At 35.8% G+C, this 10817-nt stretch overlaps 2 long non-coding RNA genes across 2 annotated transcripts; one reads left to right on the forward strand and one right to left on the reverse strand.

The window, feature by feature from the left end:
* The first annotated feature begins 502 nt into the window (after window positions 1–502).
* On the forward strand, window positions 503–2682 carry LOC113333726. The gene is made up of 3 exons (XR_003352263.1): window positions 503–971; window positions 1590–2075; window positions 2389–2682. It is a non-coding gene; the product is annotated as an uncharacterized LOC113333726 (long non-coding RNA).
* A 465-nt stretch (window positions 2683–3147) lies between these two features.
* LOC113333717 lies at window positions 3148–8152 on the reverse strand. The gene is made up of 2 exons (XR_003352251.1): window positions 7534–8152; window positions 3148–3662 (listed from the first exon to the last, which is right to left on the reverse strand). It is a non-coding gene; the product is annotated as an uncharacterized LOC113333717 (long non-coding RNA).
* Between the last annotated feature and the right edge of the window lie 2665 nt (window positions 8153–10817).

Raw genomic sequence — 10817 nt, forward strand, 5'->3', positions numbered from 1 at the left:
ATAAGGCCTATTTATAGGCTACATTACTTGGAAAATAAGAAAACAATACTACTCCTAAACTAATATTTCAGACCTAAATAAAATAATTAAATACTTAAAATGTAATAACTTGAATAAATATATTATCACTAATAATAAATAATCTATGCTTATCCAATGCCTTGTCTCATTGGATTTGTGTGCTCGTTGCGCCCTTCACTTCCTAGCTAGTGTGGCTTCCACAATCTTGAGAGACTTGACCCGTGTAAAGGATCATATATGCCAAATATGCATGAGTGACACATCGGGTCAACACTGTTGACATATTCCATACAGCGTGGTTTTATCAATGAATAACAAGTTAACAACTACATGTGATACAGCTAATTAATTACTTACACCTGGTTTACACCAAATACTTAACTCGACCTTACTAACGCCAGTTAGGTAGACAATACATCCGTTGAAAAACTAAACCTAAATAAGAACGTAACGCCATATTGATATTCTGCCATACTTTTGTTCTGCAATTAACCATGATTCCGCGGGAAAAAAAAGAGTGATTCGATTATATCAGCTCAGCAGAAATCCCACCATACTTTATTTTCTACTTTCCGTTCTCCGCCTCTCTTCGTAGGATTGATGAAATAATAAGAAGAACAAGGTTATTTCTAGGTGATATTTATGAAACCCTAACTTGATTTCTTCGTTTTATACTGGATTCAGTGATGATTATTGCATTTGCAGTTGCAGCAACGGGTTTGTTCGATTTTTTATTCTTAGATTCTTCGATTTGGATAAGATTGATTCAATGGGTTTGTGTTAAATTCTTAGATTCTTCGATTTTTATGAAAAAACGGGAATCGAAATACACAGGAGAAATTCATGAGGATTAAACATGGATTTAATATAATTCGTTGTTGAATTCGGTGTCACGGGAGTAAGTATGATAATGGAAGAGGAGCAGTAGGAGGAGGAGGTTTATGGGTTTGGTAATGTCCTTGCACTATTTTGTCCTAATCTATTTTAGTTGATTTGTTGCTAAAATTATGAAATTGGAGATGAATAGTTGAGTACCATCACCTTACATCAGTTAATATACACTTGAAAGACAATTTTGTTCCATGAGGTTGTGTTAATGGTCGGGTTGTTTAGCTCTGTCCTCAGTGGTTCATACGTTTAAGTCCAAATTAGCTTTGTGGAAGAAGAGTTTCCCCACAAGGGAAGGTCGAAACTCCCTGATCAACAATGTCCTCCCAAATCTGGTGGTGTAATGTTTCACTGTATACCAAGCACCCATTTCAGTGATAAATTTCTTCATTATAGAGTTGCACTTGGTTAAGTGGGAAAAATTGTGCCAACCTATCAACATGTGTGTTAGAAATAAAAAGCCTAAGAATGATAAAAAGAGCTCTCTTAGCAAACTGAGGACGGAGGTTTGACGAGGATTCTTAATCTTTTTTCTTAAAACTGTAATCTATTACTTCCTCTTTTCCTATACATGTTCTCTTTCACTCTTTCTCTCGTGATTGTTTCTTCTGAATTATGATATTTTGGTTTCTTTCATTATTCTTTTGTTTAATGCTTTTGATTGTTTTGTTATTTTGCAGGTAATTCCTTAATTAAACCCCTGATGTCTCTAGCAGCAGTGTTACCTATATACCCAGGTGATGAGTAAGTGGTAATTATACAGAATTGCAGTGCTACCTTAAATTTTCCTCAGGTGTTCGGCTTTGTTCTCGGGCTCATGCTTTCCAATTCTGATGCACGATATTCAAACTTCTTCCTTTGAGTATCCAATTCTTTGCGGTGATATCATGTTCTATATTTTTCACTCTCATAAATAGAAAGCAAGCACAAGTTGTTATGAGCACTCATTATGAAAGACCCTTTTGGAGTTAACAGAACACGCCGCTGATTGTTGTATTTTTAGATACGCAGTTCTACAATTATATGGACTCTTATAAGTTTAATTTATATTGAAAAAGGGCAGGATCCTTTCTCAGACTTCAAACTTTGGCTCCGTATCGGCTCTTGGTGCAATGGTTGGAGCCATCACGAGTGGGTCAATTGCTGATTTCATTGGTCGAAAAAGGGTAAGAATGACAAGGCCCTAATAGTTGAGTCATTTATCTGTCTACTTTGTTAGGTTCTGCCGGTAGTATGATCATCCAACGGGGTAACAATTCTTTTATTTGATTTCCTAGGTAATGAAAATGAGAATGTGCCGGTAGACTTCTTAAAGGTTTTCAGTAAAGAAAATGAGAATGTGCCAGTAGAATTTGCTTTCCATCTTCGTGCAGGATAAAATATTTTGCAGTATTCAGTTGCACTAATTAAGCTTCACTTTGTAGATTCGTGATGTCGCAATGGTTTTTATCTTATTTCTCTATTTCGACATTTTTACAGGTCATTGACATTTGGATTCATGGATCAGTTGTGGGAAATGTAATTACGCAATTGTAAAACCTCAACGAAAAATGAAACATGTATTGTTTTTGTCTTAATTCATTGATAATGAATTTCATAGTGTATAAGCCCTGGAAAATGATACCTTGGTACATTCAAGGGAAATTGTATGATTTAGTGTCTTTATTAGATATTTAGATTTTCTTCCATATGAACCGTTGCAGAAGTGTGTAATAATGTAAACCGACACTTTAATTATAATTATAATTATAACTCAATCTTAATATTTTATGGCTTTATTATGGTTTCAGTTATTCATAATCACTGTGTACATCTCTGTAATCGTGTGATGCTTTACATATTTAGTTAGGTTAGACATATACAATAGTTAGGTCAGAGATGGGGCAAGGCGAAGCCGACCCATACCAAATCAAAAGTGTATCATGATGGTGCGAGGCGAAGCCACGTGACACCAAATGAAAAATGCATCGGGACGAGCGAGGCGAAGCCACATCATACCAAATTAAAAATATGGTCAAAAGAAAAAGATGCACGATGCGTAACACGTGCATAATTTTAACTCTTAAATCTGATTTTAACTTAAACAAACTAATTAACTTAACTTAACTAATCATTAACACTAATCATTTCGGTGTGAGCTTTTGTAGAGACTTGGATTTGGAATTGGATGTGGAACTTGACTTGAAATTGAATTCGGAAGAGAAGCGGAGGAATTTTACAAAGAAAAGGACTTGGAAATTGGATGGGAAAGGGATCTTCTTCTTTTTTCACAAAACAAGAGGAAGATACCCTCTAACATTACATGTTCAAGTTTCTAACCATGATCGGAACTAGGTTCGACCATGATATATTGTCGTTGAAATACTCTGAATTGAAAAAGTTTAAGAGTTGGCCTAAATTCTCACATTTCCAACAGTTTTGGAGATTGAAGATATTACATTAGGCTGCCGTGTTAGCTTCCCACATTACACTAAATCTAGAAGTTAATATAAGTTCTGAAATTTTAAAGTTAATAAGATCTAAGTTGTTTCTTCGGAAGTCGTTACTAGTAGAATATCTTATATTACTAGCTTCAACATACATTGCTTTGAGCAGCATCAAAGTAGGCAAGGAATCGCTATGGAAAGCTACTTCATGACCACTCCATTCTGTTGCCCAGTGGAAAGCTGTTTCTGTTGAAGGTAGCTCCCCTGACTTCAATGGTGCTCTAGTACTGTAGTTGAAGGTAGCTCCCCTGACTTCAATGGTGAAACCTGCAAAATCAGTGAGTGTTATGCCAATACCAGAAGAGGAAGTAAGATCCATCATTGTCAAGGCGATATTGAATTTGTAAGCCAATTTTGTTTTATTCTTTCTGGTATCAGGGGTACAAATGTTAAGACATTCATCTTTCATAGGATTGTAATACAAAGCTTGAGCAGCTATACTAGAGATGCTATTTATGAATTTTACTATCTTATTCGCTGTAGTCGCACTATTTTGATGTTTCTTTGCCAGGTAATGATGCTGCAAAATTCATGCCACTTAAACACAAAACCATTTCTATTAGTATTTGATAACCAAGTATTTAGCCAATCATGAAAAGTAGTATTATTTTCAACCACATAATCCATACTAAAATTTAAGTGCATCCAAACCTGTTTGGCAAAGTTGCAGGTCAGATAAAGATGAGTTAGAGATTCCTCACCGCTATTGCAAAGAGTACATGTAATATTTATATGAGGAATGACTGCAGCTACCCTCAAACTATTTGGTAGAATAGCATTAGATGCTTTCCAGACAAACGTTTTAACAGAAGGGGGGACTTTCAGATTCCAAATTTGACTCCAATCCTTGCTATTATCACCCGTAGAGTTAATTTTGTTGTACAAAGATTTTACTGTAAATTTACCTTTCGAATTTAGAGCCCATTCAGCAGTATCGTCACCATGACGAGTAAGTTTAATTTTTAGAATACAATTTATAGTAATTTGATCAGAACATTTTCTCAGAATATTCATGTCCCAAGTTTTCTTATCCGTAATCAGTTGGCTCACCATAGTTATATCTTCAGCTCCCGTACTTGGTTTTTGTGTAGGAGGATTTATTTCTGGAATCCAGTAATCATTCCAGGCATTAATCCTAGTTCCTCTACCTACTTTCCAGAAGCAGTACTTCTGAATTTATTCCACACCATTTAAGATACCTTTCCAAACCCAGCTGTCTCTCTGCTTTGGTTTGGTTTTCATATGGAGGATATCAGTACCAGGATAGTACTTAGCCTTTAAAAGTTTAACACAAAGAGAATCTGGGTTTTCCTTCAACCTCCAACCCATTTTTGCTAACATGGAGAGGTTAAAATTTTCTAGACTTTGAAACCCCATTCCTCCCTCAGTTAGAGATTTGCAAATAGCCTCCCAAGCTTTTAAATACACCCCTTTTTTCCTTGGTCATTTTTTCCTTTTTCGTTCTTTCCCCACCAAAAATCTCTCTGGATATTGCTTAGTTTTTTATAGATTGCCTTAGAAATTTTAAAGCAATTCATTTGGTAAACAGTTAGCGAAGAGGTGACCGTTTTTATCATGACATATTTTCCTGTTGTGTTAAGGTCTGTACCATTCCATCCAACCAGTCTATTAAGCATTATTTCTACTAATGGTTCAAAACTTTTTATCTTAAACTTATTGGTAAATAAAGGTGTTCCTACATATCTATCATCCAAGGGGATAGGTTTCACTCCTAAAATTTGTTGTATCTCTAGTTTCAAAGGGTCAAATCTAGGGCTAAAAAAGACACCAGACTTACTAAGATTTATAAGTTGCCCCGAAGCATCATCAAAATCAGAGAACATTTTAACTAAGTTAGTACTCGTAGTTTGCCTCACAAAAGATTAAACAGTCGTCAACAAACATAAGGTGGCTAACAGACGGAGCATTTCTACAAATTTTTATTCCTTTTAGAAGACCAATCGATTCAGCATGGATAATGGTTCTCGATAAGGCTTCAATACAAAACAGAAAGAGGTAGGGGGATATAGGATCTCCCTGCCGCAGACCTCTAGAAGGTGTAAAAAATTCAGTAGGAGAGCCATTAAGCAAAACAGACAGGGTAGTAGAAGAAATACATTGAAACACTAAATTGCACCAAAATTCAGAAAAGCCCATTTTTTTCATAATCGCAATGAGGAATTTCCATTCTACTCTATCAACGTCTTTCGACATATCAATTTTTAGACCCATAAGACAATTTTCCCCTTCTTTTCTTCTCATAGCGTGAATTAGTTCATGCGCAATAGTTATATTATCGGAAATTTGTCTCCCTAGGATGAAGGCCGATTGAAACGGAGAAATAATCTCACTCAACATTCCTTTCATTCTATTTGCCGTAAGTTTAGAAATAACTTTGTAAATAGTATTTCCTAAGGCTATTGGTCTGAATTCAGCCGGGATAGTGGGATTTAAAGTTTTGGGAATTAGAGATATAAAAGTTGCATTGATTTCCTTTAACATGTGACCAGTTCTAAAGAAAGATTGAACCATTTTTGTTAGGTCTTCTCCTATAATATCCCAGTTTTGCGAAAAATATTGGGGGAAAGCCATCTGGTCCTGGGCTTGTGTTTGGTTCCATACTAAAAAGAGTTTTTTTAATCTCAGTTATAGAAGGAATTTCTTGTAACATTTCATTATCCCTTGCAGTTATACTTTCAGGGATTAAAGCTAGCATGTACCTGTCTATGTTAGGGTTAACAGTGGTCGCAATAATCTTAAAGTGAGTCGAGATACAGTCTGCAATATCCTCTCTACTATTAAACCAGTCACCGTTTTCATTTTTCAGGGTTTCAATTCTATTCCAATGGAATCTTTGTTTGGCTTTACTATGGAAACATTTCGTATTTCTATAGCCTAAGGCTAGGTTTTGGGCTCTACTTTTATCCTTCCAGAAATTTTCAAGAATATTATACCAATTTTTGAGTTCCGAGTATAGGTTGGACAAATCAGTAGATTTTTCTAGATAATTTGGTCTTCTATTAGTTTCATCTAACTTTTTCTTAGTCAAATCTATGTTAGTTCTGATGTTACCAAAGGTGTTTTAATTCCACGGTTTAAGGATATATTTCACATTTTTCAGTTTTTTCACAAGGCTAAAAGCATGTGATCCTTGGACAGAATTGTTCCAACAGTCAAGAATGAGGGGTTTACATTCTTCGTGTTTCATCCAATCTCCAAAATATTTAAATGGAGTTGGGCCATCATTCCATATATTGTGTGTATTTAAACAAATTGGCACATGATCAGAAGTTAGGGGGTTCATATGTATAATTCTATAGTTAGGGAAGTTTATATTCCACTCATTATTCACTAGATCCCTATCTAATCTCTCCTTAGTGAAATCTAGTCCTGATCTATGATTGTTCCACGTATAAGTATAGCCTGTGAAACCCAGGTCAAGAAGGACACAGTTATTTAGAATGTTTTTAAACAAGCTAGCTTCCCCTTGGTTAAAAGGATGAGAGCTACTTTTCTCTTGTTCGTGAAGGAACACATTACAGTCTCCAATTATAATCCAGGGATAAGAGACTACGGTCGACATTTGTTTTATAATACTCCAGGACTCTTCTTTAAGAGGGGTATACGGACTGCCGTAGAAACATGTTAGAATCCAATTTATGTTGTTGTTAGAGTTGATTATTTCGACATTTATATGATTATGGGCGTAATCAAGAATATTTATATTCATAGTGTTTTTCCAAATTAGGCAAAGTCCACCTGCATTACCTCTTGGCGGGACTAGCCAGAAACTGAAAACATTTACTCTTCGTATTATTATTTTCATTTCGCTATTCTGTTGTTTGGTTTCTGATAAGAAAACTAGGTCCGGATTTTCTTTGTTTAAAATATCAGTTAGGATGTTTATAGTAGGTATATTTCCTAAGCCCTGGCAATTCCAAGCAATCATTTTGACGAATTGCCAAAAGTATGACACTACAAGATATTCTAATTCATGCAAGACATACCCAATGAATTCATATATTATCATATCTATCATATACCACAAGCAAAAAGATTGATAATTGTGTTTCATTCCTGTTCTAGTTTTGGTGTTCATGCTTTTAGGGAAATTTATGTAAAAAATTGAGTTACTTACCTCTGTGCCCATAATTATTTCCACAACATCAATGTTTCCATTATGAGATCACTTTTATGGCTTTTCTCTAATTGGGTCTCCATCACAGCAATCTCAGAGAATTCAGGCTGAAATTTCTTGAAGGGATTGTATAATGAAACCAGATTCTCCACCAGTTCACCACTTTGAATGGAATTAGCAGACCAAACCAAATCTCGGGATTTATTCTTCTTTTGAGATTCCTGAAAGTTTGTTTTCTCTTGTTTCTTCCTCTTCTCAAAAATTTCCTTGAAACCGTCCTTGTCATTGCCACTTTGATCCAATTTCTGCATTCCTTTCTTTCTTGACCAATGGCCTATCAGAGATTTTGCTTTTTTGTTGTCAGCAAGCTCGACACCACTGGTCTGGTTTTTCCAAATCACATCTTCATTATTTTCCTCAAAATTCCAAAATTTTCCAATCGTGTCAGCTCCAAAACACTTCTGAAAGGTATCAATCGGATTTGAATCAAAAGGGGTTAGATTTTTCTTCTTAGATTTAGGAGTTGAGGTAGTCTTCTTTGGGGTTAGGGATTAGGTTTTGGAGAAGCGGAAGGATAGGGCGAATGGGTGTTTGGTTTTGTTCCAGGTTGTTTCGCGACTATGTGGGTAGAAAAATTGATATTGAATGGGTTCGGATCTTGGGCTTGAGCTCCAGACGAACCAGCCTTGAAATTCATGGGCTAGTGAGCGAAGGTTTTGGTTTTTTCAGTAACCAGTAAGGAGGTTTCTTCATCTACTTTTTCTATGCCTTTGATATCCATCATTGACTGACTAGGCTCTTTGGTACATGGTTGAGAGGAATGATCTAGCCATCTGCAATGCTTGCAAAGAGGAAGATTGAATAACTTGTAGGAAAATTCAACCCAATTCCAAATTGCTTTGGACTCATAGACATTAGTTCCAAAAGGGAGGGAATGATTTACATTTATATCAACTAGCACTTCAACGTTTTTTTCCTTTTCATTTCTCCCATAGGCCTTCTTATGCTTAATGTATTTGCCTGCTGGAGAACAGATATCCATAAGATTTTTTATTGTGATGTGTCTAGTTTTAATGTTCTTGATATGCATCCAAATTTTTGTATGAGAAAACTGCTCTTCCTTAATAAATTGTGGACCTTCTATTGGGCATTCTACCAGAACAACTAGAGCTTCCATCAGCCACCATGCCCCTAGCTGTTTTAGTATTTCAAAATCCTCCACAGATCTTAAATGAAATTCATAAAAGTTTCTCCTATGATTGAATAGTTTAATGGACACATTTCCAACTAGAGCCCAATTCATCTTGACATCCTCTATAATTCTTGAAAGCTCATAGGATTTCTTGCTACAGAGTCTCCCTATAACTGTTTGCCTCCAATCAATCTGTTTTGCTGGTTCAATATTTTCTGGCTTCAAATAAACCTTAGGGGTAAGATTAGGTGGGAGATTAAGGTTGTTTTTCATATTTAAAGCTAGATTTGTGACAGAGTCTTCAATACTTTAGTTAACTGATTGGAAAGGGTTTTTGTAAGCCATGAATTGAGTGATCTTAGAGAGAAGAAAAGGAGTTTGAGAGAACAATCTCAGGGACAGGTGAGATTTATAATTTTCTAGGTAGTTAATATTTTTTCCTGTTTGAGATTTAAATTTCAAAAATTTATTTAAGTCTATGAAATAGGAAACAATATTAAGAAAGTACTCAAACAGAAAGCTAGCAGTAGCTATGAGCTGTTTGATAAGATTATTAGAATTAAACATAGCCATAATTATCCTCTCTATTAAATTTAAAGGGTAGACTGAGGTGATTAAGAAGTTTGTTCTGATCAAAAAACCAAGCTTAGTGCACCCTATTTTGCAATGCACACTAGAAGTAGTAGCCGTCTTATCACCTTTATGTTGCAAGTATAGGTTTTGCAGTGAGCTGCACAAGATATTGGTACACATTATTGAGAGATTGAGGTGACTAATGCGCTGGGGAGAGTAATAACGGATTTGATGAGAGAGATTAGAATAGACTTCCATAGGATTTGTAGGAGACTCAAATTCAATTTTGACTTCCCAACACAAAGGTTTTAAGTATAAAACTTGTAGGGAGTGAGCATTGATAAGATCAGATTTAGGAGCTACCCAAATCTTATGGGATTTAAAATCTTCTTGGAATTTCGTTTCTTGAGATAAAGATAGCTCGCTCACACTTGCACAAGAAGTGTTAACTATTGCCATGAGCTAGGTAGTCTTTTGGGGGTTAAGATTTTTTTTGATGTTCCTTTTTTTTTTTTTTTAAAAGAGAGAAGAGGTTACTTTGCCTATAATCGAACCTTTTAGAGGGGTCCAGTTTTTACTCCGATTTCCATCAGATAAAGGATTTGATATTGGTCTCAGAGTCTTTATGTTTCCCAAATATCCGTTTTCTCCATTTGAAAAATTGAAAACAGAGATTTATGTCAGAAGACATAAACACAAGCAAAAGGACTATCGAATTTTTTTATAAATCCGACCAGGACTGAAACGTACGAATGATCAGAATTGAAGGAAAAAAATCAAAAGAGACCTTTGTCTGGAAAAACAAGAAAACCACACGAAAATGCAGAAAAAATAGGAGGGAAAAGTTGTATAAAGAGCACCAAATGACTCTAAACTAAACTACCGCAGACAAAGATAAAAGAGAAACAAGCAGATAGCTAACCACAGGAAAAAATGGCAGGGAGAAAGAAAAGATGTAAGAATAAATGCGAAAGCTTGAGAAGGAGATTAAACTTTGAGGACGAAAAAGAGCAATCAATGGAAGATAGGGAAATCGTTTATATGCCTCCAACTACAACTCGGTACCGAACCCTTATCAATACTGGATTTAATCCCAGTCAAAATCAGAATCCTCCAGAAAATCAACAGGCAACAGAAGAAAGGGATGAGATGGAAGAGGATGAAGAGTTACACGCCAAATATGTTTCCTCAGCTGACTATCATACTCATTATAATGAGGATGGTAGCTATTTTCACAATGGAGGCAATGGAATACAACTTAAAGATGAGGGGAGGGAAGGTGAGCAGGGGTGGGAGATTAACCGGTCCGAAGAAATCCTTCTAGATGCTTATTATGGATTTGGATGGGGAACAACCGATCACCTCCGAACACTTACTGGAGGACCAACACCTCCAGAACTAGACTTAGAAGGACAAGAGGAACCAAATATCGAAGATAGAACTCCTCAGCTAACAAAGAACGGTGCAGCAGAAAGGCGCATGCCGAAGATAACAATAGTGCTGGGGAATCAGAGGGCGA

The sequence above is a fragment of the Papaver somniferum genome, unplaced genomic scaffold (genome assembly GCF_003573695.1).
Source record: "Papaver somniferum cultivar HN1 unplaced genomic scaffold, ASM357369v1 unplaced-scaffold_133, whole genome shotgun sequence".
NCBI lineage: Eukaryota > Viridiplantae > Streptophyta > Magnoliopsida > Ranunculales > Papaveraceae > Papaver > Papaver somniferum.